This window comes from Ursus americanus, chromosome 35 (assembly GCF_024610735.1).
Source record: "Ursus americanus isolate L20-20 chromosome 35, mUrsAme1.1.p, whole genome shotgun sequence".
NCBI classification, from domain to species: domain Eukaryota; kingdom Metazoa; phylum Chordata; class Mammalia; order Carnivora; family Ursidae; genus Ursus; species Ursus americanus.
In genome coordinates, this window is record NC_142161.1 from 13,715,696 (window position 1) to 13,730,136 (window position 14,441).

At 42.5% G+C, this 14,441-nt stretch overlaps 1 long non-coding RNA gene across 1 annotated transcript in view; it reads right to left on the reverse strand.

Annotated features, from left to right (window-relative positions):
- Positions 1 to 10,073: 10,073 nt before the first annotated feature.
- The window catches only part of LOC148107111 (uncharacterized), a 70,220-nt gene continuing 65,852 nt past the window's right edge, over positions 10,074 to 14,441 (reverse strand). The window contains exon 5 of the long non-coding RNA XR_006780570.2: positions 10,074 to 11,258. This is a non-coding gene — a long non-coding RNA (uncharacterized LOC148107111). The remainder of the gene's footprint in view (positions 11,259 to 14,441) is intronic.

Below are 14,441 nucleotides of genomic sequence, written 5' to 3' on the forward strand. Positions count from 1 at the left end.
CCGGAAGCTGGCCCTTGAGCTGAAACCTCAAAGATCGCATGTACGAGTATTTGTGCAGGGGTCTCCTGCAAAGAGCAGGAGACAGGTGCTCTTGTCAGAAGGCTCTCAGGAAGGACTGTGCTCGGTGTGTTAGCAAACATAGCGAACAAGAAGGACAAGAGCTAGACAGGGCCCAAATCATAAAGGTTCTGAAGGCCAGAGAAAGAATTATAGGTTAGCTTTAAGTCCCCACAGGGGAACCAAAATCAATGGGGAAAAGAAAAACAATAGGAAGCAATTGTAGATTCTACATATTATTAGATGAATATTCTAATAATGATCACCGTCCAGCACGGATTGGGCTCCAGCAGCATTCATCAGTGAGTTTCAGGCAGAATATAACACAGCTGCGTGGAAACACCAGGGGAAACTGAAGCATTTGATGGGGGTTCAACTCGGGGACATTTCTTTCTTTACCAAGAATACCAAGATTCTGAGATTTTCCGTGGTATATCATATATACCCCCCCGCACACAATCTTCTCTTCCTTCGTGGGCTCGCTCCTTCTTTTTCTGTTCATAAATCTTTTTTCCTTCCATCCTTCCTTCTTTCCTTCCTTTCCTTTATCCTCCCCCACTTGACAGTACTGCCAATGCTTTATTCCTGGCTCCACTGATAGCATTAAAGGACAAGGTGATATAGCGTCTATGTGGAAATAACTTTCTATTTTCATTGACACCTGTTTCTAGCGATGCCATGCACGTAACTGGCACTGGAACCCTCTTTGACCCAGGAGTCCCTGAGGGCAAGAACCACATCTTTTCCCTCCTGTGTTGTATTCTGGTGCAGAGACATGGATCTAGTACGAGCTCAGAAAACAGGTGATGTTAATATGCATTCACGGCTGTGTCTGCAAAATGGCTAATTGCAGACAGCATGGTTTCCTCTTAACAGTTCAGATCTAGGAACTGTTGTGGGCAAAGACTGGTCTGAGGGGTCAGGACAGGAAATGGATTCAAGAGTCTTCCCTATAGATAAGGCAGAGCCATAATTAAAGATGGGATCACTACGTCAGAATGCAGTAGAGAAGGTGGAGGGGGACAAGAAAACAAAGCCTACATCCATAGGGTTTCTAGCAAAGGAACACCTTCAAAACTTTAGGCACACATTATCACGTGATACTAGATTTGGAGAAAGGCCAGGGTAGGACCAGAAACTGAGAAGGGAAGGAAAGAAGAAAAAGAGGACAGAGCAGGCTGCTCTCAGAACCGGCCAGAAGCACAGCAGACCAGCAGGGGAGTTGGCGAAGAGGGACAGAGAGCAGGGTAGACACTGCGAAGTGCTTTACATTTTTTGCCTCATTTCATTTCATGGCGGTTCTCCAAGTTACAGATTATGACCCTAGTTTTACAGCTGTGGAAACTGAGGCAAAGAAAAGTCGAGCGGCTTCCCCAGATTGACACAGCTGGTAGGCCACGGTGCTGGGATTTATGCCTGGGCCACTTCCAAGGCCTCACCTCTATCACTCAATCAGAGCAAAAGGAAAGTTCCTGTTATCGAAAACATTGGCGGGGCAGGCCAAGCAGAGTCAGGGAGGTCTCCAAGGTGAGTGCAGGATGTGCCTTCAGCCAGGTGAGCTGGGCCAGCAGATATGCTCTGCTCTTGGCAGAAGAAGGAAAAGAGAACTGTAGTTACAAGTTTTCTCAGCTTCTCCCCCCAGCCAAGTCGACGTCATGTTTGTTCTAGGGCCATCTTTTATCCAAATAATATCTTAGTGTTTCCTCAAAGAAGGTATCAATGTGCTTAGTTTGGATGCACTGACTTCTTTCCAATTTCTTATTTCCCTGGGGCCACATTCTCTTGACACTTCTCTCTTCCACACATAGCAACCACACTAATTTGGAATTGGAATCCTACACAAAAAGGGAAAACACCCAATAGGAAAGAAAATCCTATTTTTTTTAACCCACCATAGATTTAGTTGGAGATAAGAGGGGTCCTGCTTCAAACACACTGCAGTACAATTAAATACATAAGCAGAAAGAATCCTTAAATGTTCCGATTTGCTCACTGTTTATATTTCAAAATAATTGAATACGAGAACAAAGGCAAACATTTGCAAATGGTGGAGAGGGGTGCGCAGCCAAAAATATACCAGGCAACAAGAGTTGGTTTTCTGCTTTTTATAAAAATTGAGGAATCTATTCCACATGATTCCTTGCCTACCACAGATTTTTCTTATCAATGGGTACGTAAATAAAGCACATCTAGAAAGCTGTTATTATGGAACAAGTTCAAACGAAAAAGAAAAAAATGACAGAACACAGAGAATATTCCTTATGTAAATCCTGAATTCGGGAATGCCAAAAACCAATGGAAAATGGCAGCGCTAGCTGCCTTAGGACTCAGGACAAGGCCCTCAAAGATGCTTCCACTTTCTAAGGCTTCCCATTTCAGCCTTTGCCTCACTCACTATTGGCCAATGTTGCCCCCCGGTTCTGCTGCTCACTTGGTGAGTGTATGACGCTTGGAGAACTCAATTCTGCCCTCCGGGTCTCAGGATTCTCACCTACCAGGTGAGGGGCATCAGACAGATTCTCCAGGTACTATCTCCCCCAGTTCAATGCAGACCGTACACCCCCCTCCCTTTCCCCATTCATACTCTGGTCTAAGCCAGAGCCACCGGGTGTGTGAGTAATACTAAGGATTCTGACGGAGAAGGAGACGCATCGGGTCTTTGGGTGCTTTTCTTCAAGTAAGACACATACCCTGCGCATAAGACATCCCACCACCACCCAGGCAGGGGTCCTTCTGCACTTTCTCCTTATGGGGCAGGTAGGACTGCGTGCTCTGGAATGTGATCACATGCCGCAGTATCACAAAAGTTAACTATCTTGTGAACCAAAATACTATGGCTTAATTTTACTCAAAATCTAGTCTAGCCTGTTTATAAGCAAATCCTTTCATATATAAAATTACCTAGCATTTAGTTAAGTTGCCCCAACTTTGGTCCATGATTATTATTTGTTCTTGAACACTAATGATAATAATAGACAGTATGCCATTTACCAAACCTCGCGTACCTTTTGCAATACATTTCCACTTGATGAACCTTGATACTTGCTTAGGAAATGTGGGATCTCATAAGAGCAGGTTTCTTCAAGACAAACCACTCTCAAAAACAAGTGAGAAGTTTTTGTCTTTAATTCCTGTTTTAGACATGTTAGAAACATGCAAATTTATTTCCTAGTTGATTCAATCTGCCACCTCTAAATCTTTAGGGAGAATTACAGAAATGGAGATAAAATCTTGGTAATTTATTCCATTTTATCACTTCCACTGATCCCATAAAAAGACTCCATCTGTCAAATTATCTTTTCTTTAAAAAAAACCACAAAAAACCTTTTATAATTTTCTTTATATGGGAATGTCGCAAACGAGTAGTTTAAGTATCTGTGTCATGAAAACTATTGACGTTCCAATAAAATCTGTTTTTTCTACATTATCTGTTCCTTAGCCTCTTTTGAGAGGAAACTTCAGCTTCTCTCATTTGTTTATAATTTGCTTGTGCAGCTTGGGATTTATTGCTTTGGGTGAATATATTATGGCATGTTTGGGAAGTGTAGAATAAAATATTCTTATGTTAACATATTCTGTGATTTGGATTCCAATCCATAATCAGTACATCTTTTAAAATTTCTGCTGCCTTAGTTTTATGGAAAGCACAAATAGGAAGCATCAAGAGACGAGAAACCTAGCTGAAGCCCATCTTTTATCATATATTTTAAACCTTGTTTCTGTAATCACAGGCTACATGAATGTCAAGGCACCTGAGCGGCTGAGCTCCATGAGAGAAACCCCCCCACCCCCACCCCCCACCATGAATTTGCTGGTGTCTAATCTTAATCGGGCCCTCCTTGCACTAATCTTTGGTTAGCTCTCTCATTCTCTCAGTGACTATGCCAAAGCTTTGCTTTTCTCTCGAAGGGCCCATCATCTATTGTGAGACAAAATACAGAATGCCCAGTTAAATCTGAATTTCACATAAGCAATGAGTAATTTTTAGTGTAAGTATGTCCCATGCCACATTTAATATGTCCTATATATTTATTTGCTGAAATCTGGCAACCTGGCCTCTAACGTCTCTTTCTCTCGCAGCCCCCTTTGTAAAAACTAAAGTCATTAGCAGGAACTCCCTCAATTTCCTGCCATCTCTTCTTAAAATTCTCCTCCCAAAGACACACATTTACCTGTCTCTCTCGCACCCCAGCGACTAGCCTGGTCAAGACCAGCCTCCACGCCGAGCTGCTGACCACTCCTGTGTGAGGTGCCCTAACACGGAAGAGTACGGAGCCTGAGGCTGTATTGCAATACGAACGCATCCCACAGAGCCCCGCACTAGACGTGTGTGTTTAGTGGAGGACAGGCAGGTTTGAAATGCGCGGAGCCAGAGCTAGTCCACGGAACACTCTTGCAAATTTTACAGCTCAAATAGGAAAGAAGCCTGAGAGTCTTCCCAGATTTGACAACAACCCTAAATATTTACACGACATCATCAATCGTTGTTGTGAAAAACTATCAATTTTTAAAAGTTTGAACAACCATGCCAGAGGAAAGAGAAAATTACCTTTCTATTTACTCTACGAAAAATCATATTGCAAAGTCGTCATCATATGAATCTGTGATTAAAACTATGAAGTCAAAAATTTAGGGAAAAAGTATTTTAGAGGTACTTAAAGGAGTTAATTTTTTTTTAATTATGTGACTTTCTAGATTTTGTGATGTTGTGGTATTTGTCAACTTTTTAAAAATTTGTGATTATTGTCATTTCTCTTTGCATTCTAAATGAATATTTTTGTACCTTATTTTGTATTTATAATTTTGTATTCTTTTTCTGAAAATGGCCTCCGCTATTGTGCAAGCTTCAAGGTCCCATTCAAACCTGGATTCATCCTTGTGTGGAGAAATGCCAGGACAGAAAGCACACTGGGTCATTATTGATCAAGGCGGAACATTTATAAAACCCACACCACGTGAAAAGGGAAGCAGACAAAGGATCTAGAAAATCCCTTGAGAGAAACAAGCAGTGAACTTGATAAATTCCAGAAATGAAAAGCAAATGCCTTTGGCAGCTCTTGACACATTCCTGGAGTTCTCTTCACTGACAAGTCAGGTTTATTTTGGGAGAAATGGTTCCCTTTCCTGAGCTCAGCCCTCAAGTCAGATTCCTCAGGATTCTGTGCTTGTCCTTCCCTCCTTACTCTGCACAATTAAAAATTAACGACATCACCTCATCTATTCCCAAGTTCATAATCAACACCTATAATCTAGTGGCTTTTGACTTTCTCTAGGACTCAAGCTTCAAGCTTCCTACTCAGAGGAACACTTCGGAGCATTTTCCGAACTCACAGTGACCACTCCAGCCGCCGCCTCCCAGGCAGCCATCTTGTGTGATGTGCTCTGGCCTCCAGGCCACAGCTGGTTGAGGAAGGGACAGTCATCTGATCCAGGCCAGAGTTCCTTTTTCTCTACATTTGGAATTGAGACAGAGAGGGCAAACGATCAACTGACTTTCCTTCTCCAGAGAGCTAGACCTGTAAAAAGTAAGTGAGGCTGGGCTGTGGGGCAAGCGCTTCTCGCAGCAGAGACTCAGGGGAGGCCAGCGCACACGCAAAAAGAAGGAGCCAGAGTGCACAGAGAAGCAGTTCTGACTCCCCGCCAGAGCGGCTACCCGGCTTTCCAGGTCCCTGTGTCAGAACCTCCCCAGGATCCCGTTGACAAGACACCTCTGCATTCCCATAACATATTTCTCATTTTGGCCTCAGTTAGCACAAGCTGATTTCTGATACTTGGACCCAGAAAGGTATGTCTAACTAATAGAGCCGCCAGGTCATATACAAACTCAGATTAATCAGCCCCAAAGCATTAACAGAGAAAATTCCCTTTCCAGAGGAAAACCTGCCATTAGATTTGAGGGCATCTGAGAATTTTTTTTCTAGGTAGAATTTTTGGAGCTCACTTCAATTTAATTACAGAAAACTGTACTGTTAAATATCATCAGCTTCATTACAGTAATTTGGATCACAGTCCAGCTGTTTCTTTATGGATATATAACTTCATGTAGATTGGATTCCCCTGTAGGAGATTGAGATTATTCCAACTTTTCCTGGAGTGATAGAATGAACTGCAAATTGATAAAAATTATCCATATGAGGTTTACCAATAATAATTGCAGGAAATCTTTCCTAACATGGCATATTATATTGGAGTGCATGCAAATAAAGCCTGTATTTAAATTTTTAAAGAGCTGCCTTTACCTAATGATACCACAACGTAGTATTGGTTTGATAATTATCATTTTCTAAAATGACTTTACAACGGCATCTTAAATAACTGAAGAAAGTGAAGAAAAATAGATTCCCATAAGGGAAAAAATGTGTGGTAGAATAGTTCATTTCAAAAGTGTTCAGGAAAGGGGAACTTTAGAAAGTCTCTTTATATGAGCTATGTGCTAGAATCCTTATTGCAGCATGATCTAAAAACTGGAAACAACCTAAATATCCAACAATAGGATGTTGGTTGGGTAAGCCACAGAAATCTCTGTAGATATTAAATATCATGTAGGCTTATAATTGTTGATGTGGAAATATATTCACTGGGGGAAAAACAGGTTTTAAAGAGGCAGGTTTCAATCCCATTTTTGTAAAATAAGTCAGTAAATAAATAATACTGTGTGAATCTGGAGTTTCAAATGATGTATGCCAAAATGTAAATGGCAGTGCTTTTCTCTGGGTGATGGAAATACAGGTGAATTATTGGAATTTCTATGTTTTCGTATGATCTGCCCTTTTATTTTTATTTATTTTTTTAAAAGATTTTTTATTTATTTATTCGACAGAGATAGAGACAGCCAGCGAGAGAGGGAACACAAGCAGGGGGAGTGGGAGAGGAAGAAGCAGGCTCATAGCGGAGGAGCCCGATGTGGGGCTCGATCCCATAATGCCGGGATCACGCCCTGAGCCGAAGGCAGACGCTCAACCGCTGTGCCACCCAGGCGCCCTGATCTGCCCTTTTAAAACAATGTATACATATTACTTTCATCATTAGAACCAACAGTAATATTATTTTCATTTTTTAAAATCTCAACTTGAAGGGTAGAGCCCAAGAGTTTTGATGTAGAAGAAACAGTAAAAGCTTCCCTCATCCAACTCCCCCACCCCCACCCTTTTACTGCCAGTGCTACAATCCCTTCTGGAGGTTTCTGATACACCCTCACCCAGACTTAATGAATGAATGGGAAACTCACCACCTTCCAAGTATAACAAGATAATTCTGATGGCAGCAGAATTCCATTTGGGATGGGAATAGAGTTTGGAGAAATCCAGAACACTGGGGGGCACTAGAGTGTGGTGAGCCCCCAAGACCATGGGGTATACCTATGATCAAGTGTTCTGTATGAGACAAGGGGAATAATCTGTGGTCTTCCTGAAGGGAATGGGAGAGAGCTTTGCAGAGAAAGACGAGGAGAGAGGGCATTTCACAAGCTGGAGGGAGGCTGGGACCACTCTGCAGCCACCTTTGAGAGGGGCCGGAGGGAGCTCTTTCCACCTAGGGCACCATGAGACTATTACTTGGTTTGTTTGAGGTTTTTTTCCCGTGGTTTTTTGTTTTTTTGGTTTTTTTTTTTTTAAGATTTTATTTATTTGTCAGAGAGAGAGCAAGCAAGAGCACACACAAGCAGGGGGAGCGGCAGGCAGAGGGAGAAGCAGGCTCCCCACTGAGCAAGGAGCCCAATGAGGGACTCAATCCCAGGACCCCGAGATCATGACCCACACTGAAGACAGACGCTTAACAGACTGAGCCACGCAGGGATCTCTTTTCCTGTGATGTTAACAGCTCCTTGTCTCTTCTTTGCTTCCTCCCACTCTGATTTTTTTTTTAGTGAAAATAAAACCCATGGGTGACTTTAAACCTCAACTGACATGCTGTGAAACAGCACCCAGAGTCAGCATTAACCGCAAGACCAGAACTTGCCAAACTCTCCGTCACAGCTCTGGACCCTCACCTGGTGGCAACGGAGGGAGGAGGGTCTGTCTTGCTGGGGTTCCACAGGCCCAGGCGCCAGCGGCCTGTGGGTGTGGGTTACGCGGGGCAGCCCCTCCCACTGTTCCAGAGCTCTGCATCTGCCTCCGTGCCTTGGGTTCTGCTCCGTAACAACTCAGTCTGTCTCATCCCCCTTCCAAATGAAAGATAAAGGAAAGGTGATGCCCTTGAAATATTAAACCAAAGTAATTTTCATTCCCCATAAGTGGTGGTGTCCTGTGACCCCTCACTCGTTGAATCAATGGGTTTGACTACTTCAGGGAAAGGCTGCATACTTAAGTAGAACAAAGTCATTATTCAGCTTAGAGTGTCAAACTCCATTTCTTCAGTTCACAGCAAGATAATTCCAGGCTTTGTTAAGAGAAAAAAAGGGTTTTCCTAAATTCAAGAAGTTTTCTTTTCAACATTTTAAGAGCAAAGCTCAGGGGTCTGAGCCCAGAACTTCACTAGAATGCTTTGGTCTTCACACTGCTGTGTGTGTCCCTCTGGGAGTGCATGAAGGTTTGCTAAGGGATGCGTGGTCACTGGGGAGTTTAAGGGAACAGTTTTCAAAATAATCAACTTGCATCTGTATTCTTTCCTAAGATTAACCTACTTTTAGAATTTGCAGATAGATTACCCTGCTTTTTCAAAGTATTCTTCTCCTTTACAAAAGAAAAGCATACCTCTCATTGTCCAGAATCCTCAAATAGTAGTTTGCCCAAGGGTACAAAAACCTCTGGGTCTCCAAACGACTGGACAGTTCAAGAATGCACGCCCCTGAGGAAGGGTGCTTTGGGAGTAGCCCCGGGTGAGCTCCCAGGTGAGCTCCCAGGAAAATACTGAGGGCCACAGGGCCTCCTCTCATCCAGGCTGCAGCGTCATCCACGGCTAAGTGCCTCATCTATTCATCTTTGTTTCTGTGTATTAGAATTCAGAAGTGATATGGTTGTCATGAGGACTTATATTGAAACATTGACTTAAACTGAGAAATAAAATCCAGACCTGTCTGGACAGAAAGTATGGCTGCTTTGGCTGACTGGCTAGATAACAAAAACTGACTTTGCCAGTTAGGCTCTGTGTGGTTATTTTCCATACCTTGAGCAAAATCAAATGTTCTAAGGTTTTAACAAAAATATATTTAGAGCATATATACAATACAAAATACACCAGAGATAACATCTTTTGCAACTATTAAACGTGAGATAAAAATTTTCAGATGTCGGGGGCGCCTGGGTGGCACAGCGGTTAAGCGTCTGCCTTCGGCTCGGCGTGATCCCGGCGTTATGGGATCGAGCCCCACATCAGGCTCCTCCGCTATGAGCCTGCTTCTTCCTCTCCCACTCCCCCTGCTTGTATTCCCTCTCTTGCTGGCTGTCTCTATCCTGTCGAATAAATAAATAAAATCTTTAAAAAAAAATTTTTTTTTCAGATGTCAACCTAAAAATGTGGAAGCTTTCAGAATTCTTGTAGAGGGTACGAGAGGAAAGTTTGCTAAAAAAAAAACAAAAACAAAAACAGTGTAGAGGGGTGCCTGGGTGGCTCAGTCAGTTAAAGCAGCTGCCTTTGGCTGAGGTCATGATTCTGGAGTCCTGGGATCGAGCCCCACATCGGACTCCCTGCTCCGTGGGGTATCTGCTTCTCCCTCTCTCTCTGCCCCTCCCTCTGCTTGTGCTCTCTCTCTTTCAAATAAAGAAATACAATCTTAAAAAAACAAAAAACAAAAAAACAGTGTAGAGAGGCAGGGTAAAGTGGAAACCCATTTTTAGTTGGACATGAAGGGGAAGTGAGGTGAAGGGCAAGAGGTCCAGGTGAATGTGGAAGCTCCCTCCTCTGCCCCCACCCTGGGACCAGCCTAAAGATCCAAGAGCCAGTGGGGAGCAGGAAGTACTTGGAATGAACAGATAAATCTGAGAGAATCCAGAGCACAAGGACTTGTTTCTTGCCCTCCAAGACATAGTAGCTGAGGAAAACCTCAAGCATCTTAGCCCATGACATGAAGTAACCCCAGGGCAGTGGACACGGTGGTAAAGTACCCTTAGGTAGAGAAAGCACAGAGAGACCACCAGGCCCTGCTGCCTAAGGCAGTCACGTGAGGTGAAAGAAATTCCCAAGGCCCTACAAGACCCACTGAGGGATATGCAAGGTGACCAGGAGTTCAGAATGGCCGGATCTGTGGAGGAAGGTGGCTGAACTCCCCAGGTATAATCCTACTCCCTCCCTTCTTCTTCCCCCCCATATCGTCCAGAAAGAAGAAAGGAGGCTGGATGAAGGAGGAAACCTGAAGGAGGCAGTTTTAAACCAGCTGTAGGACTCTTACCCTGCATCTGTAAGTCATCAAATAATTTACACAGGTAACTGCTTTTTCATTAGAGTAATATATATAGTCATTGAGTTTTATTTTGTTGGTTTTTTCTCTATTCTCTATTTTTTTCCTCCAAGTTTTTATCTAAATTCAAGTTAGTTAACATATAGTGTAGTATTGGTTTCAGGAGTAGAATCCAGTGATTTATCACTTACATACAACACCCAGTGCTCATTCTATCTAGTGTCCTCCTTTATACCCATCACCCATTTAGCCCATCCCCCCATTCACCTCCCTCCAGAAACCCTCAGTTTGTTCTCTGTAGTTAAGAGTCTCTTCTGGTTTGCCTCTTTCTCTGTTTTTATCTTATTTTATTTTTCCTTCCCTTCCCCTATGTTCATCTGTTTTGTTTCTTAAATTCCACATATCAGTGAAATCATATGGTATTTGTCCTTCTCTGACTTGCTGACTTCCCTTAGTACAATACACTCCACATAATACACCCCACATAATATATCCACATAGTTGCAAATGGCAAGATTTCATTCTTTTTGATAGCTGTATAGTCATTGAGTTTTAGAGCTTGAAGGAACTTGAGAGATGGTCAGCCCTTCACTCTCATTTGACAAATATGGAAACTAAAGCCTAGAGTGACAATGTGAGTTGGCCTGTGTTTGAGAGCTGGTGTCAGCAGGGGTGACTCCCGCCGCTTCACCTTCAGATTGGGTCTTTGGTAGTCCTTTATGGCACCAGCCTTCTCATGCTTTTTGGAGTGGAAATTCTTCCCACTCAGCTTGGATGCTCTGCGATGTGTTCCAAATACCTCCAGTTTGGCTGAGCTGCTGAGACCTCCAGAGTAGCCAAGAACACTTGACATCTCACACTGGTTTAACTGTACACGAAGAGAACAATAGTGAAACAAGCTTTGTAAACACTGGCATTAGGCATCATGAAAGCACTTTATAGCAGGGCTGCCCAACTGAAACTTCTGCAGTTTTGGAGATGTTCTATCTTGGCACTGCCCAGTATCGGGCTGTTGAGCCTTTTGAGCATTAGAAGTGTGGTTAGTATGACTGAGAAGCTGAATTTTAAATTTCACTCAGTTTTAATTAATTTTAACTTATATATGAATAACCACATGTGGTGACTATACTGGACAGTGTAGCTCTAGAATTTTCACAAAAATGAGGTTCCTCCTTTTTTTTTTTTTCCATCACAATTATCAGGAAATTGGCTGAAACCAATAACTTGGGGAGTTCTTGAGGAGACAGTATTTTATATTGTGCCAGAGCAACAGTCATTCTCTGGAAGATCACACATGTTCCTCTGAAGGCCCAAGGTTGAGAATAAATCTTAGTCACTAGACCAAGACTTATTGGTGTCATTTACTTAATTTTGTATTGACTTTTACTGTGCATGTGATTTTCAAAATTAAATTCCGTTTTAATAGCTTTAATGTTTTCCTAATTCCCCTAAATTTTCAGATGATATTTGGTCTCTAGTACTACTGGACCCATTATGTATTGCAGCATAAAAATCCTCCCAAGACTTTGTGGCTTGGAACACAACATCTTCATTATCACAAGTTTCTGGGGGTCTAGAACCAGGGCACAGCTTAGCTGGATTCCTTGGCTCAGAGTCTTTCAAGAGGCTGCAATCAAGGTATCAGCAAAACTGCAATCATCTCGAAGCTCAACCAGGGGAAGATGTAGTTCTAAACTCCTTCCTACGGCTGTTGGCAGGCCCCGGGCCCTGGCTGACTGTTGGCTGAAGGCATCAATCCCTTGCCATGCAGGCCTCTGAAGAACGCTACTCACAACACTGCCGCTGGCTGGCGGCTGTTCTCTGTTCCTTGCCACATGGGCCTCTACTCAGAGCTGATCACAACATGGTAACCTGTTTCACCAGAGAGAAGGCAAGAAAAGCCAGGGACAGAATGGGAGCAAAGGGCCTGCTCTTTTGTAATCTAATCTCAGAAGCAACATCCCATCACTTTTACTGTATTGTTAGAAGCAAGTCATTAGGTACAGCCCTCACTCCAGGTGAAGGGATTAGACAAGAAAAATGTGAGCAGCAGATCTCCACAACGACTTTATAGAAGGGTCTTTTCCTTGCTGGTCTAGTCAATCTTGAATCTTAGCTTCAGGGTCAGCTCTAACAAGAGTCATACTCAGAATGTGGGTGTGTCCAATGTCACCCACCCAGATAGTGGGAGAACTAGACCTAGAATCCAAGTCTCCTAAATTCCTGATCAGTCCTCTGTTTTCTGTCATGTGGTTAGGACTCCAACACAGGTACATGGAGCCCCACAGTGCCGAGCAAAAGCATTTTGACTTTAAAACACAGGCTCTAAGTTTTCTAAACAGAAGAGTGCTATGACAGAAGTGATTTTTAAAGAAAGATTAGTGTGATGACTGTGAAGTGAATTGGAGAGGGAAAGACTGGAAATTACATTAATTCCAATTTATTTACACTTAGCATATTTATGCTCCACAGTTCTGTAGTTTGCGATTGTAAAAACATCCCATGTGTTTTCGTAAGTCCTAATAAAATGGTCTTTGAAAGAATTATTTGGGCCAAAAATATATCAAGTAAAATGTTACATTGGAAAGTCTAGACCAAGTTTTATAATACACAATATTTTCACATGTGCACATTGAAATAAACTCTAAAAATGATCTCCAGCGAATTTCCAGAAATGACGTCTTTACTAACATAGGAAGCCCCTGAGAGAGTCAGAACTTGAAAACCCTGAGAAGATACTGTAGTCTGTAAAATGTTTTAAAGTACTATCCTTCTAACCCTCTACCTCCAGCCATGACAACACGTAAACTTGCATTTAAACAAGTAGGATGGTGTGGCTAAGTCTTCTACTTATCCATCAATATTCACCCTTGTCGTCTTCTTTTAATAGTAAATTTTCTGAGGCTTAGCTGGCCACATTGCCTAGTCAAGACTACCTTTCCTAGCCTCCCTTACAATTAGGTACAAAAAGACAAAGTTCTGGCCAATGGGCTATGATGTAACTCCTTCCTGGTTGTGTCCTTAATGGGAAAAGTATGTGTTCCCCTTACTCCTTCTCCCCTTCTGACTGGTTGGTATGCAGATGTGATGACAGGAGCCGGGAGTAGTCAGAGGTGAAAGCTCCCATAACAGCCTTGGACCATTTACTTATGGAAATTTCCATGACAGTTAAAAATTTCTTTTTTGCCTAAGCCACTGTGGTTTGGAATGTCCATATTAGAGCAGTTTATACTATAACTTAACTACTACAATAACTAACTAATAACTTGGTTCTCTACCTAAAGAAATAACAGAAAAAAATTTTTAATAAATAACAGACACCTAGACAAAAGTGATAAGGAAAAGGGATGTATTGGGCATGTTAAATTCTTGCTGTCCTCTTCTACTTACTGCGGAAGCTACCAGGATCATAATGGTAGTAGCAAACTCCTAATTTTTCTTGCTATTTGACTTTATTCCCTCTATTTTTAAAAAATATTTCTATTTATTTATTTATTTTAAAGAATGAGAGAGAGATCACGCACAAGTGAGCTTGAGCTGGTGGGGAGGGACAGAGGGAAAGAATCTCAAGCAGACTCGAGGCATACCTACTCCTCTTCTTCTTAGCCAATAATTTAAAAAGCGGTAATGTACATAATGTAAGTTCAGGCTTGCTAATGTGTCAAGGGTGACTTTAAGTTTCCCTTTCTCAAAGTTGCCATTTGACTAGGGTCAGGAACAAGAGCTATTTAGCTCAGTGTTGATAAATGTTAAACCACTGGCTCCCCAGGGCAAAACAAGCCCCAGCTGGTAGAATTTGCCAATTTCCATGGTGTAAATAACTCCGGCCATGGTCAATTTCAAGCTAGAAATATGAGAAGAAATGTTCACATGTGCACTGTGCAAGGTAATACCAGCTGGCTCCAGAACACTGGGCTCTCTCTATCTGCTGCCTCAGCCGAGATTGCTTCCTGATTTCCTTACACTCTGGAGGAGGATGAGAAATTTCCGGGATGTGCACCAGGAATAGTCAAGACAGTGTGGAGTGTGGCTCTCATGCTCTCGGAACTGC